Source organism: Mauremys mutica, chromosome 1 (assembly GCF_020497125.1).
Source record: "Mauremys mutica isolate MM-2020 ecotype Southern chromosome 1, ASM2049712v1, whole genome shotgun sequence".
Lineage (NCBI taxonomy): Eukaryota > Metazoa > Chordata > Testudines > Geoemydidae > Mauremys > Mauremys mutica.
This window is the reverse complement of record NC_059072.1, coordinates 331,416,137-331,432,367: the sequence shown is the minus strand read 5'-3', so window position 1 is coordinate 331,432,367 and position 16,231 is coordinate 331,416,137. Positions and strand designations below refer to the sequence as shown.

General features: G+C 42.3%; 1 pseudogene; it reads right to left on the bottom strand.

The window, feature by feature from the left end:
• Positions 1 to 3,358: 3,358 nt before the first annotated feature.
• LOC123371461 lies at positions 3,359 to 11,251 on the bottom strand (annotated as a pseudogene).
• Between the last annotated feature and the right edge of the window lie 4,980 nt (positions 11,252 to 16,231).

Sequence of the window (16,231 nt, the reverse complement as noted above, 5' to 3'; positions counted from 1 at the left end):
GTGGGTGAGGTAATATATTTTATTGGGTCAGCTTCTGTTGGTGAGAGACACAAGCTTTTGAGTTTACACAGAGCTCTTCTTCAGCTCTGGGAAATGTACTCAGAGTGTAAGAGCTAAATATAAGGTGGAACAAATTTTTTAATGTAAGTAGTTAACATGTATTTGAGAGACCATTCAAGGTGAAGTGGCCTGTTAACACCTCTCTAGTCATAGGGAGGAAAGGGAGGAAAAAAAGCTGGGGGGGGGGCACTAGTGTGTTACAGACTGTTGTAATGAGCTATAAATCCAGTGTCTCTATTCAGTCCATGATTTTTAGTGTCAGCCAAAATAACGACAGGCTCATCTTTTGAAGGTGCCGTGCAGGTTTCCTTTGAGGATGAGGACTGATAGGTCAGATATAGAGTGATTGCTTTGTGAAAAGTGTTCACCCACAGGTGGTCGGTGTTTTTTGCTTTAATCATTTTCCTGTGTGAGTTCCTTCAGGAGTGTAGTGATTGTTTGATTTCACCCACATAGTTGTTGTTAGGGCATTTAGTGTACTGGATGAGGTACACCACATGTTGTGATAGGCATGTGTAGGACCTAGGGATCTTAAAAAGTGTGTTGTGGGGGGGTGTTCAACATTGTAGAAGTGGAGATATGTCTGCAGGTTTTGCATCTGTTGTCTGGTGCCACTTTGACTGGGCATGTCCTGGTCTGTGGAGAGCTTGAAGACGAGCTTGGATGGGTTGGGGGACTGTTTGAAGGCCAGATGTGGGAGTTGAGACAAGATTTCCTTCAGGATGTGGTCTCAATGGAGTATGGGTTGTATCTGTTTGATGATACACATTTGGGTTCCAGGCCTCGTCTACACTGCCTCTTTACAGTGCTGAAACTTTCTCACTCAGGGGAGTGGAAAATATCCCCCCGAGCAATGCAAGTTTCAGCACTGTAAAGTGGCAGCGTAGATAGTGCACCAGTGCTGGGTGCTGTACTCCTAGCACTGGTAGCTACTCCCCTCATGGGAGTGGGTTTTTTACAGTATTGGGAGAGCTCTCTCCCAGGGCTGGTGCTGTGACTACATAGCCACATTAAACCCAATCAGTTACCATCAGTGAGCACCTCAACCAGTTCTTTTAAAACTCAAGTTATCTGGGCCCACTGATTTAAAATGTTTAACTTTATTAGGTTTAACATTCTTCTGAGATACTAGAGTAATGGAAAGAGTGTTATTATATGTTAGGACTACATTGTCTGTGTTTTTCCAAATATAGAATATACATTTTGATTGAACACTTCTGCCTTTTCTGCATACCGTATTTTTCCGTGTATAAGACGCCCCCATGTATAAGATGACCCCCACTTTTCTAACCCAAAATTCAGAAATCAATATTTTAAACATAAAACAGAACACATTTTTATTTAGTAATTAGGCAACATTTACATACCAGTACTATGATATTATGCATCACACTTAGCTTGATTGGAAGAAGCCTGTTTGCAGAGACAAGGTATGGGCAGTTTCGCAACCGCGCGCAGGGCCGGCTCCAGGCAGCAGCCGAGCAAGTTGGTGCTTGGGGCGGCAGATTCCAAGGGGCGGCATTCCGCCCAATCCTTTTATTTTATTTATTTTAATTTTTTTGCACTTCGCCGCTTCCGCCGCCAGGTTTTTTTCTTTTTGGTTTGCTGCTCCTGCTGCCCTGTAGGGGGCGGCAGCGCGGAGGAGGGGAGCTGCTGGGAGTGGTGCCAGGTCTGCAGCAAGCCCAGCACGGCAGCCCGCAGCCCTCCCTGCTCGCCCATCCGAGCTGCACGGAGCCCTCCTAGCAGGCGGCACGGTGGGAGGGGCCGCAGGGTGAGTGCCCCCTTAAGGAAGCCCTGGCCGCCCCCCTTCTGTCTCCCCCCCCCCCGCCCCGGTAGCCGGGGCGCGCACCCCGCTGCCCGGGGTCTGCAGGGCTGGGAGTCCCCCTGCACCCGCCACCCTGCAGGTATTTTTTTATTTGTTTGTTTTTTCTTCCCTTCGCTGCTCCGGCCGGCCGGGCGGTTTGTTTCACGGCCCCCCCCGGTCGCTCCGACCGACCAGCAGGTTTCACGCCCCCCCGCTTCACTGCTCCGGCTGGCCAGTTTGTTTCGCGCCCTCCTCCTCCTCCTCCCCTCATCACTCCAACCGGTGGGCAGGTTTCACGCCCCCCCCCCCTTCGCTGCTCCAGCTGGCAGGTTTGTTCCCCCTTGCCCCTTCCCTGCTCCGGCCAAGCGGCAGGTTTGTTTCCCCCCCCGTTTGCTGCTCTGGCCCCCGCGCAGGTTTTTTGTTTTTGTTTTTTTCCTTGGGGCGGCAAAAAAGCCAGAGCCGGCCCTGACCGCGTGGTTCTCTCCTCTGCTTACTTCCGTGTATAAGACGACCCTCAATTTTTAGTCTAACGATTTTAGGAAAAAGTAGTGTCTTATACACGGAAAAATACAGTAAGTATTGATAATTCTGCCCATCTAGTAATGGGCCAATACCATTGTTAGGATTCCTTTAGTTCCTAATATATTTTTAAAACTCCTTATTGTCCTTAATTTTGGTGGCCATAGATCACTTCTTATGTCCCTTTGCTTCTTTTATCAATTTTCTATAATTCCTACCTTCTGATTTATATTCATTAATATCAACCTCCCCTTTTTTCCATGTGTAATTTTTATATATATAATTTTTATATCTCCCTTCACTTCCCCTCTAAACCAGGTGGTTTTTTTGTTTTTTTTACCAATTCTCCTTCTTCCTTACTTATGGGATTTTGGTATTTGGATATCTAGTAAAGTGTTCTTAATCAACGCCCAATTATCTTTCTCATTTTTGTGATTAAATTCTTCCTTCTAGCTGATCTGGCTCATAATTGTTTTCAGCTTTCTGAAATTGGCCCTTTTAAAGCACTAGAGAGAGAGATATTACTGGTTTGGACGTTATTCTGTTTGCATATTATAAATGTGATCAAGTCCTCAGCATTTGTACCTAAGATACCATTCATTTTTAGTTCTATGAATCAGTTCCTCTTTACCTGTCAAGATGAAATCTAATATAGAATTCTCAGGTTGGATGCAACACTTTTTGAGTTAGGAAATTATCATCTTTTGCAAGTAAATACATCATCTGGCAAGCAAATACAAAATCTCTATATATGATACATATTTATTTACATATACACATATTCATGCTAAGTATTGCATTTCTGTTATTTACAGAACTGCAGATTATACAATAGCTATAGTTTGACTAGTGGACATACACTGAAACCTGCAGAATCCTGACTACATGTTTTAGAAATTAACTAATGAAAAGTAATCCCTGGTGTATTTACAGTATTGTTTACTTCTTTTATGCATGATCCAGGACTTCATGTTCTTAGCATGGAAACCAGAAGTTAGTCTTTAGGACATGAGTAACTTTCTTGGTAATAGGATCAAACTCAAACTGCCGTGATCCACGAAAGAAATAGAAGAACGCTAGGAATAAAAGCAAGTTGAATTACTATATTGCACAAATAAATATTAATCTGTTACAATAAAGGTTGCAAAGGGCTAGAAAAGACTATTTGGGTCACCCACTCTAGCAATTTGCAGAACTATTCTATCTAAATAATATCCTATCTGACATAGGAAAAAAACAAACTGTTCATTAAATTCAACACAGTAACTATAGTGTCTTAAGGCCAGACTGTGATATCCTTATTCATGTTGAGCAATACCTTACTTCACAAGCGCTTCCATTGACTTCAGTGGAACTACTTATGGTATAAGGTACAATGCAGCACAAGTAAGGGTATTCCAATCTGTCCCTTACTACTGATCTTTTCATAGCCTTGTGCAAACATTAATTCATTTTCAATACACCTTGGGATGTATTTTTATCCCTCTTGTACAGGTAGGGAAACTGAAGCACAGAAAGGTTAAGTGACTTGTCCAAGCCACAGAGGAAGTACCGGAGCCAGGATTAGCATGCAGATGTTTCTGGCTCTTATCACTTCTGAACCATTTAATGCTTCCTTACCTGAGAGTTTCCACTTACTTTTATGCTGGAAAACAGCATCAATCTTCCCATTAATTCCTGGAAATTCATCTTTTATCAGCTTTGGCTTCTTGTCTATGGACTGTCTTCTTTCATCATAACTGAGGAAAGTTAAAAACAATATGAAGACAATTCAAAATAAGGCAAATGCCACGTAAGCCAGTCCCACTCTTTACAGAGAGCCCGTTAGCAGTGAACTAAGTGTAACCCACACACCTTCTGGGTGTGTTGTTCTGGACTCTCTAGTATAATTAGGAATTATTGTTTGCTTTAAAATGTGCAGTAAAGCTTTAGATGTCTTTTTTCTCTCTGTCAGTAAAATAATTTAAGCAAAATTTATGTATCTTTAAAAGAACTGTTTCACCTGCCTTTAAAGAATATTATTTTTCTACAGGCAGTGGTGACAGTGTAAGAGACTGGCTTCCCAGTGTGCTACTAAAGCATCATAAGGCAAATTAAGGGTACAGTTATTGGTGATGTGGGTTTTGTTTGCTCAGTGGTCCCTATTACCTCATACTCAGGAATGTTGAACATGAAATCTTACCTCCAATACTTGTTAGACACAAAGTAGTATGTTTTTCTTTTAATTGCATTATAAAGAGCTGCATTAATTTTCTTCACACCCTTTGGGAAGCCCAAATCATGGATTTTCTTTGGGTATCCAGACAGTATAGTATCTCCTTTGACAACCCAGAATTCATTTCCTATCAAGAAAAGTTGTTGAAAACTTTTTGCCCAGGAACGTCTGTTGAGAATTATATTCCTGTGGCTACAGTAAACAATGACCCATCGCCTTCTGTTGTGTTTTAAACACACCTGGCAAAATCCATTCCTCATGTAACTCTTCTGAATGCTAAGGATGAATTTGGGCTATTTTTAATTTAGACAAGTAGTTCTACAGAAAAAAGTGCCATTTCACATTTCCTTGGATAGAGCTTGATTTGTTAGGGAAATTTAGATTTGTTAACACTAATCAAATAAGTGACATGCATTTTGATGCCGAGTGTGGTCTTTGTTAGCAATTTAATTGCAAAACAATACCAATAAATTGGATTAGATCAGAGTTCATGAAATCCCATTAAAAGAGTACAAGGTTCAATTTCCTTAACTATACCTTTACACCGATATAAAACGACCCGATATAACACAAATTTGGATATAACGTGGTAAAGTAGCACTCCCAGGGGGCAGGGCTGCCCGCTCCGGCAGATCAAAGCAAGTTCGATATAACGGGGTTTCACCTATAACACGGTAAGTTTATTTAGCTCCTGAGGACACCGTTATATCGGGGTAGAAATGTATTTTCAAAGGAGGAAAATTCCATTTGTGTCACATGTAAGAAGAACATAGAGAAATTCCGATGCTTACCTTTAAAAAGAAATGTCTCATCTCTGTCTGTAATTTCATAGGCAGCATCCAAGCCAGATGGCAGAGGTGACCAGAATGAAGATATTAAATTAAAGTCAACTTCTCTGCTTGTAGGGTGTTTGCATCAGAAGTACCCGATCCAAATACAGTACAACTTGCATATTCAATCATATCTTTATACATAACAATATGTGCCATTCTAACCATAGCAATAAGAGTTTACAACTTCTACAGCCCAGAGAGTATTGTATATTGGCACACAAAGAAATTCCATTGCTCCCAAATCATGTCTTCTATGCATTTACTTAGATTTTGGACTTTTGAATCACTTAGGGCTAAAACCGGCCTTTACCGCTGATGTTAGAGAGGGTTCCCTGGCATGGAACAAATGCAGTTCTGCTACACTAAAGGGAAATGGGACTCAGTTCTGCAGAGTACACCACTAAGAAAAGGAGGTGGTAGAGTTTGGTGAAACCAGAGGATTCCTACTTCCCTCAGGTGTCTCCCCAAGATCTGCTCCCACATACCCGTGCTAGGCTCTGGGCTGAGGATTTTCCACTGAGAGAGTTTATTGCTGGATAAATCTCTGGATTTCAGGGAAAGCAGATTTCACAATACTTATTTGCCTGCTCTCCTGGCATTAGTATATTTTGAATGTCAGAATACAACATTATAAACTCCTTTAGACTGTGAAGTCTTTAGGCAGAAGCAACCTACACCGTTGTGCAGCACTGAACAAATGATAAAATATAATGATGGTAATTGGTTTCATTATCCGAAATCATCGTTGCATGTAGACTTGGTATTTGGGATGGCAAATTTTCAAAGTTTAGAAGGCTGCAGTTAAAGATGGGTAAATGGCTAACTTCAGTGTCCCGTCCCAAGTAATGGATTCAGAGTCCAAAACTGAGTTCTCCTGAATTCTGAATGTTGGGATCTGTTCTAATTTAGCCATGTCTTTTAAGGCACCCTTTCTAACTCTCTCCCTGTCTTCTCTGCATCCCATCCCTCTTCCTCTACCTCCCTTTTCTTAATGCAACCAGATCCGTCTCTTTACCCACCAATACTTACCTCTATCCTTTTCCCAACCCCCTTTTCCTACCATACCATATTCCACGTCTCCACTAGGACCAACTTTTATCCCACTTTCCTCTTTTTGGGTCCTATGAACCCACAATCTATTCTCTTTATTCCCTTGAGAGCACCTTAGTATTAGTGATTTTCCATGGAGGAATGCTTCAGCTTTGGCACACTCACTGCTAGTCTCTGGTCAGTTGTTTTAATCAATGGATTGTCCTGGGAATACTGCAGAACCCAAGTACCCAAGTAAAACTTGCCAGTGTTAGATGTCATGATAGAGTCCAACATATAGAGGTCCCAATGAAGAAGTCAGAATTTGTCAACAGTTGCCACAATCTTATCTAAATTTGACAAGTTTTCTCCTATGGTTAGAATGGGAAATAAATGTGGCAAGTGTGTGTTGCTGTTGTTATTATTATTATTAGGGTATATCATTTGCATCGTGGTAGTACCAAGGATCCCAGCTATGTATCCTGTTGTGCTAGGTACTGCATAAATAACCAGAACAGAAAGATGGCCCCTGACCCAAAGAGCTTACAGTCTAAGGAAATATCCCTTAATGATCACCTCTGTGCAGGTAAGTAGGAGGTCTGTTGGTACTTGGGAAGAAAGATTAGTAATATTTATCTGAACCTTATTTGAACATAATAAAAGGTATTGGTCTGACTAACATGCTGGACAAAATTTGGAATGTTTCTTATTTTTCCAAACTATTGTGCCATTAAAGGAAGATTGAAGCAAAAGATATGATGTTGCTTTAAGACAGTCAGCTTACTTGTCTTTAAAGAACATTATTTCTCCACGGAAAGTGGTGACAGCATCGAAAGTCAGATTAGGGCCACAAGTGTTTGGTGGTAGAGGTTCTGTTGGCTCCATGGGTTCTATGGAGACAATAGATTCTGTTGGATCTTCAGGGGGGTTGGATGAAGGTCCTAGGGGAAACAGTTTAGAGAAGAAATTAAAACTAGTATTTGATATTATAAAATTCAGATAACTTCAGTGGATCTGTCATTTTTATTCAAGCTATAGTTAATATAACCATTCAACATGGATTTCATTAAAAGTTATTTGAACTTGTTAGAGCCTATAAACATTGAGCGATTAATAATGTTTGATTACCATAGAGGTATTGAATGCCATTAATATCATCCTGATGAAGACGGAAAGTCTTGGAATCAGAGTATCTATAAACTGGGTACATCAGTGAATCAGGGTGTCTAGAATGGAAGAGTCCCAGTGAATGGCCAAACTTATGCGCAGCCACGAAAAACAAGTTGGAACCTAAAACCAGCAAACAAAATGTATAAAAGAAAGTTAAGTCTTTTCATGTTCTTACCCATCAATGTGAAATACAGGCCACCCAATTGCACTCAATACAATAGAGTTTTTTAGTGCTTATAGTAAACTCAGATGTAGTTGAAATACAACTAAGTACAATGAAAATACATTGAGGCACATCAAAAGCGCAAAGGTGCAGTGCTTGTAGGTCTGATCCAGCATGAAACAACTCCAGCAGAAATCAATGTGGGTGAAGGAGTCCAGATGTTGTGATGCCGTTGGAAAACTGGGGTCTGAGAAAGCTAATTATGTGAGATGGTTTTCAAAAGTGCTGAAATCCTAACTTTGTTGGGAGCTGTTAGTTGTTCAACACTTCTGAAAATCAGCCACTCACTCAGGTATCTAACTATGGATTTAGGAGTCAAACTTTAGATACCTCGTTTTGAAAATCCTACCAAGCCCAGGTATGTAATATTAAGAGTTGTTTTACATACCCTGTGAGCCTTTGGTCCAGTCTTCATCCTCATTAAAGTGAGCATCTCCACCAATACCATTGCCAGGTGCGTAGGCATGAGCAACCGTCCCACCAGGACCATCAAAGGGATTGAAATCGTTGTGAACTAAGAATGGAATAAGGTGCAATAGAACTCTTTGTGAGTGTGCAACACTCCAAATTCTTCTAACATGCAATTTTGACAACTCCATTATTTGTTAATTTTTACTGAAAAACAGAAAATTTTGACTTTCTAGTAGATCTGCAGACACTAAACAATTGGAAGTGAAACAAACATCTGTCCCAATGGAAGAGAGATCATGAAGCAGTGGGTATTGAGTAAGGATTGGAGATGGGCATGAATACAGGTACAATGGCTTGATGGGAGGAAAAATAAAAAGGAAAGGAAGGTAAATAAAAATAATGGCGAGCTATTGTACAGCTTGTATTTATACAGTTGAACCACAAGACAGTATGTGAGAAACCAAAATGATGACGTATCAGAGGGGTAGCTGTGTTAGTCTGGATCTGTAAAAAGCTACAAAGAGTCCTGTGGCACTTTATAGACTAAGAGATGTATTGGAGCATTAGCTTCGTGGGTTATGCTCCAATACATCTGTTAGTCTATAAGGTGCCACAGGACTCTTTGTTGCTTTTTACAAAATAATCACATGACCTTTTATTGTTCCCTCCACCATCCTCCACTACTTTCTGTTCTCTTTACCCACTGCATTATGTCTAATTATGATCCTGCTACCTCCTATGCACATAGAAGAGAGCTTTGGGGGGAGAAATCTCCCTGAGGATCCACCCACATCATCCCAGTAGGGGGTGTAGTTTGCCCTCCTCCACCACAGAAAAGCCCCTGAGGGGGAGCCAGCCCCAAGCACTGAGCTCTGTGGACCTTATTTAACAAAGCACTTTAACCTGTGCTTACCTTTAAGCATGTGAGTAGTCCCAGTGACTCACATGGAACTACAGTCATGAGTAAAACTATGAGTAAGACCCAAAAGCCCTGATTCTGTGCAGATGTCTGCCCAGGCTGAACATTATACACTATGCACAGTCCCATTGAACTACACACAGTGTGTAAAGTTATGTACAGATATAAATCTTTGCAGTATCAGCGCCTTAGATTATAAACTCTTTGGGGTGGGGACTGTGTTTTTGTGTGTGATTGTATAATGCCTTGCACAATGGGATCCCCATCCTAATACAAATGATAATAATGAATAATAATTTCAGGAAAAATCATTCACAGACCTCTGGATGGTAATATTTACAATGATTCTATATAGGTAGATAAATAGATAGATATATTTACCTCTGGCTGCAAAGGAGATCAATATATCGGCATCACCTCTGTCAACCCGGGTAAATGTCAATGGGATCACATTGCTCCAGACCGTAAAAGCTTTCTTGATGGCTGCATCTACATCAACTTGGGCCATGTCTGGTGTATAGCTCAAAATCCTTTCAAATATAATATAGAGAAACAGCTGAGTTCTTTACAATATTTATCATCTACTTAGAGCAACTTGTTTCCCTTTAGTTCAAGAAAACCCCTCTACTACTGCATGGTTACCCGTATGTTAGATTCCTTTTCCCTCATTTTGGTTGTCCTGCAAAGGTGGAGAAATCAGCAATTTCAGGGACTCCACACCGGGGTTTCTGCATCACCTCCAGAGTGTTAGAATCCAATTTCCCAGTCACCTCCAATCCGATGAATTCCTGCATTTCTTTGATTTTGTTGACTATGGGACTATCGCTTTTCCATCTTAAAACAGGCTTCCCATCTGTCTTAAAGCTGTAGTAATTTTCCAGGTACTTCTGATGAAACAGATATATATTAAGACACTAGGTTCTTTTTTAGATCTTGGAAAATAATATTAAATATTATGACATGAGATCTACCCTGGGCTTCTGCTGCTTGTTCCCTCTGTGTCTCAAGAACTCACTTTGTTTAGAAACTTTGTAAAACTGAAATTAGTTCTCATTTTCCATTTATATTAATACCTTGACATTATCTTGTTGTGAGATAATGTGGCTACAAGAGTTCTGCATGAATGTTTTGCAATTGTACAATAGGATTAATGCTCAGAACACATTCAGAATAAACATTTGCCCTGTAAATGGAACATTTTGTGATAAAACACCTTAGACTTACTCTCTGTTCTAGCACTCCATGCAGTATTTAAAGACAGACAATGACAGATGTTTGAAGAACATGATTGAAAGCATGAGTTGCCAATAGCATTACATTTTATCATGTGCAATGATTCAGACAAAACGAAGATCCTGCTCCTACAATCACTTATGCATGAGAATATCTTTACTCCCCTGAGAAGCCCCAAGTGAGCCAAGAAGATTACTTGTGTGTAAAGTTATTCACATGTTTAAAAGTTTGTGGTATCAGGCCCTAAACGGGTGCACTGTAATTTTAAATTGCTTCCCACAAAATAATGTAAAACAAAAAATAATAAGATGCTTCCTGGCAAATTTCTATGGTTCATGATGACAGCGCTGAATTATTCTTCAGAAATATTGCCTCACTTTGAGCATTGCACATTCATTAAAACAGCGCTCAAGACAAACACTTTCCAAGTTTTTGAAACCAAGCACCCCCTCAGGAAAATGAAACAAGTCCTATCCACCCTTCCACCCCACTATTTTAGAAGGGCAGCCTTGGGGAACCTTTCACGGACACTGTGTCATACCCCTCCAGGAGGGCATACTTCTATTCTTTGGGAAATACTGAACCAGACTATTCACCCCATCAGCATGTATAGGGTCAGATCCTCAGCTGGTGTAAATCAGCATGGCTCCATTAACTTCAATTAACTCCAACTCAGGATCTGGTCCTTTGTGTCTGCAATCATTACCTGAACAAGCTTCGTATCTTCTTCCGCTTTCCTTTTTGGATCTATAGGAAAAGCACAAGATGCGGCACATAGTAACAGCAGAAACAGAAGGTTCTTCATTCTTTTGCTTCTGTGTCTTGTCTTTATGAAGATCTCAATCTCTGCCCGCTACATACAAGTCTCTCACATATCCCTGTATATATAGTACTTGTGTGCTTCATAAAGTCACGTGTAGCCTGACTCACAGTTTAGAACAGCCTCCAGTTACCAACAGAAGATATGCAAACACTGGTTTAGGCATGAAAAGCTTGACAGATTTCATGTGAACTGCCTCCCATCCCGCTCCTCTCCTTTGCAAATTTTGCAGTCGGACAATATGATTAATGCCCAGGAAATAGGATGATATTCCTTTCCTTTATAAACTCACTGTTTCTTCAGGTAAGAAAAGTGTTATTTTAGCTACTTAAAAAATCCATCCTTGAACCTCAGACCATTTATGAATGTCCTTAACTTTAAGCATCTGGACAATTTGAAACCTCTCAGTGCTCAAAGGAAAGCACAGATATAAGTCTTTGCAGAATTGTGGCCTCTAATAAGAAACAAAATGAAACCTGGGCAGGTTCCAGTTTTTTTGTAGACAACTGAAACAAGTGTCTTCTACGGTCACATGTATTTTGGGAGAAATCTCATTGTTAATATAGTGCCATAATCTGCTCACTTTACCCATTGGAATAGTCCTTGTGCTGTAAGACACTGAAAAAGCAGTGCTGACTATTTGCATCACATCCAGGTTATCTTTAATAAGGTTCTTAGCTCTATTGGAACCACCCATGTCTCTCTCTGCCCATTGCTCCTGCCTGTACTACCAAGCAACAATTCCATGCAGCAATTACAACTTGATTCTCAGGCCTGGTTGAGGTAAACTGAATGCAGGAATTGGGGATCGGGTAAAGGACTGTTGCACCACCACCTTAATTCTGGAGACAGCAAAGGAACAGAACAATAAAAGCTAGAACACTCCTTAGGAGTTGCTCTATCTTACACTGTGCTGAACATGGTATAGAATAGCAGGAGTGAACTGTGCTCTGACTATATCTCCTCCTTCAACATGTCCCCCCATAATCTACCACCACACCCCTGGTGCTCCCTTACACTGGGGGCTGTTAGCAGGGTGATATGGGAATGTCCTGATGGCTCTATCCTACCAGAATCTCCCTTATGCCAGGGGTGATTCCCAAATGGACGGTTCGGCCTGCTTTGTGGCCCTGGTATACCAGCAAAGCCAGAGTACTGAGCCACCACAGAGCCCAGAATCCGGTCCTAGTTCTTATGCTTTGGATAATATGTTCCCCGCTATTGTCATGAAGCTTTCTCTCTGCTTCATATGGTGCATGCACCAATCAGTATCAGCATCCTGGATATTGGGATATTAGAAAGTCCTCAAAAATTCATAAGCTCAAATTCTTCACTAATGGTTTAACACCACCGTCTCCACCTCAGGGTGGAGAATTCTTTTGTTTCATTCTCCACCACAAGGGGAACAGGATGCAACAGGAAGTAGGCAGAGGGGCCTCCATCCAAAATATAGTGAGAGATGGCAATAGAAGAGATTTCTGAAAGGAGAGGTACATACATTACAGAGACCTTTGCTGAATTATTTCCCTCTGGGACACATCAGTGGAAACCAGCAGAAAGGAGCCCCAGGAGATAGGTGTCATGATGAAGTCTCGAGTATCTGCTTTCTCCCCCTGGATGGTTGGTTGGTCTTGTTGAAACAGGACACAGGATGGAGATTCAGGAGGAAACAGACACTTGGTCATAGGGCCTAAATTTTCCACACTCATCATTGTTTGCATTAGAGTGCCCATCCACAGGGGTACTGGGAAGGTTTTAGTGAGGTTGTTGTGGTTCTTTGATTGCCAGGGCTCAGCAACATTGTCAAGTGTGCCCCGTTGCTAACTTTTGTCCTCTTATTCTGTTCCCTCTTTCCCCCCCACTTCTTGGTGCTGTCCATCACCCACTAAAATCATTCACTTTTCTTAGTTTCTATATCATCCTATATAGAAACTTTCATAGCCACATACCCATGAAGCGATCAAACCTAGAAGTGACCTCCATAATGAGAATCTCTTCTTCTTCCACAGAGATTTGACTTGCTGATTGCTACCCTCTCCGTTCTCAAAGCCTCTCTCTCAGGAATGTCTCATACCATTGTCTGGCCCTTGCTATGCCAGAGTCGATACCCCCACCAGCAGCATTCCCTTGGCCAGAGCCCCTAGTAACAGCACCCGAAGAAGACAACATCTTCCCGTGGGCACAATGCTGAGTAGGAGTCTCAAAATTTGGCCCTTTTCAACTGTGTTCATGCATGCAAGTTGCCAGTCAGCATATGTAAATGCTACTTTAAATTGTACAAATACAAACCTGAAAGGAAGAAGATAAGAGTGGGGGTCCCCACACGACTTGCCCATGAGGTAATGAGTACGGTTTGTTCTGAAAATTCTTCACACACCCAGCCATGTTCTGGCCACAGTGTACTCTGGCAGCAGTGTGGGAGCCACAGGCTAAAGTACAAGAGTGAAGACCCACACACAAGGAGCGTTTGAGCTGTAAAACTGCAGCTCTGGCTGTGCCACTGATGAGTGGCGTCTAACCGAGAGATGTTTACATCTCCCACCTGGCTGCCTGGTTTACTGCCAAACCTTGAGGCTACTGTGTTTAAATATGGAGCCATATGTATGTATTTTGTTGCTGAGGATGCCAGCCGCAGAGGGAGAGGCATGTACCCCTCTTCTGACAGCTGCATAATGACAGCTCATATGAATGAGATAGTCTTTGTTTAATGGCAGGGCTTGCTGTCTTGCTTGTGCCTTCTGTGTGGCTCCCGGTGGATCTCCCTTCCTTTCCAGCCTAGGGTGTGTGTTCCTCCCAGAAGCCTAATCTGCCATAATTTCCTCTATGACAATAAGGATGTTGGATCCACTAACATCCCTTCATGCAGGAATCACTTCCAGGTCAATCTTCATGCATGTGTGTCTATCTAGATAGGGGACTAAACCCTGCCTGGCCAGGCAATGATGGAGGTGAATTTCCAAATCCTCTGAAAATTCATCTGCCATTCAGGCCACATGAGAGCATTCTTTTCTCCAGCAAGGATGTCCACATCACAACTCCTCTGGAAATTGCCTGCTAGGAGCATTATAACTTTTGTTTCTCTTTCCTATGAAGCAACTCAGGCCTGGTCTACACTAAGAAGGGGGTTCGAATTAGGGTATGCAAATTCAGCTACGTGAATAGCGTAGCTGAATTCGAAGTACCCTAATTCGAACAACTCACCCGTCCACACGCGGCGGGGTCGAACTCCGCGGCTCCCCCGTCGACTCCGCCAACTCCTTCTGCCGAGGTGGAGTACCGGAGTCGACCGCGGCGCTTCTGGAGTTCGAACTATCGCGTCTAGATCAGACGCGATAGTTCGAACTCCAAAAAGTCGAACTCTCCGCGTCGAACCGGCAGGTAAGTGTAGACGTACCCTCAGACTGGCCACTGCTGCATACTGGACTAGACTGAACAATGATCTGATTGTTTATGGAAAATCTGGACTATGTATATGCATTTGTTATAGTAATAAGCAATGAGATACATTCATAGAATCATGGTTGGAAGAGACCTAAGGAGGTCATCTAGTCCAATCTCCTGCTCAAAGCAGGACCAACACCAACTAAATGATCCTAGCCAAGGCTTTGTCAAGCTGGGTCTTAAAAACCTCTAAGGATGGAGATTCCACCACCTCCTTGGGTAACCCATTCCAGTGCTTCACCACCCTCCTAGTGAAATAGGGTTTCCTAATATCCAACCTAAACCTCCCCCACTGCAACCCATTGCTTCTGTTTCTGTCATCTGCCACCACTGAGAACAGCCTAGCTCCATCCTCTTTGGAACCCCCCTTTAGCTAGTTGAAGGCTGCTATCAAATCCCCCCTCACTCTTCTCTTCTGCAGACTAAATAACCCCAATTCCCTCAGCCTCTCCTCATAAGTCATGTGCCCCAGCCCCCTAATCATTTGTGTTGCCCTCTGCTGGACTCTCTCCAATTGTCCACATCCCTTCTATAGTGAGGGGACCAAAACTGGATGCAATACTCCAGGTGTGGCCTCACCTGTGCTGAATAGAGTGGAATAATCACTTCCCTCAATCTGCTGGCAATGCTCCTACTAATGCAGCCCAAGATGCTGTTGGACTCCTTGGCAATGAGGGTACACTGCTGACTCATATCCAGCTTCTCATCCACTGTAATCCCCAGATCCTTTTCTGAAGAACTGCTGCTTAGCCAGTTGTCCCCAGCCTGTAGCGGTACATGGGATTCTTCCTTCATAAGTGCAGGACTCTGCACTTGTCCTTGTTGAATCTCATCTGATTTCTTTTGGCCCAATGCTCTAATTTGTCTAGGTCACTCTGGACCCTATCCCTACCCTCCAGCTAATAGAATATTGGGTTGGAAAGGACCTCAGAAGATCAACTAGTCCAATCCCCTGCTCAGGATCTATCCCCAGACAGATGTTTGCCCTGATCCCCTAAATGACAGCCTCAAGGATTGAACTCACAACTCTGTGTTTAACAAGCCAATGCTCAAACAACTGAGCTATCCCTCCCCCGATCTAGCTCTCCCCGCAGTTTAATGTCATCTGAGAGTTTGCTGAGGGTGTAAGTAATCCCATCATCCAGATCATTGATAAAAATGTTGAACAAAACTGGCCCCAGGATACGACCCCTGGGGCACTCCGCTTGATACCGGCTGCCAACTAGACATCAAGCCATTGATCACTACACATTGAGCCCGACAATCTACCCAGCTTTCTATCCACCTTATAGTCCATTCAACCAATCCGTACTTTTTTTACTTGCTGGCAAGAATACTGTGGGAGACCGTATCAAAAGCTTTGCTAAAGTTAAGGTATATCACATCCACCGCTTTCCCCATTTCCACAGAGCCAGTTCTCTCATCACAGAAGGCAATCAGATTGGTCAGACATGACTTGCCCTTGGTGAATCCATGTTGAATGTTCCTGATCACCTTCCTCTCCTCCAAGTCTTCAAAATGGATTCCTTGAGAACCTGCTCCATTATTTTGCAG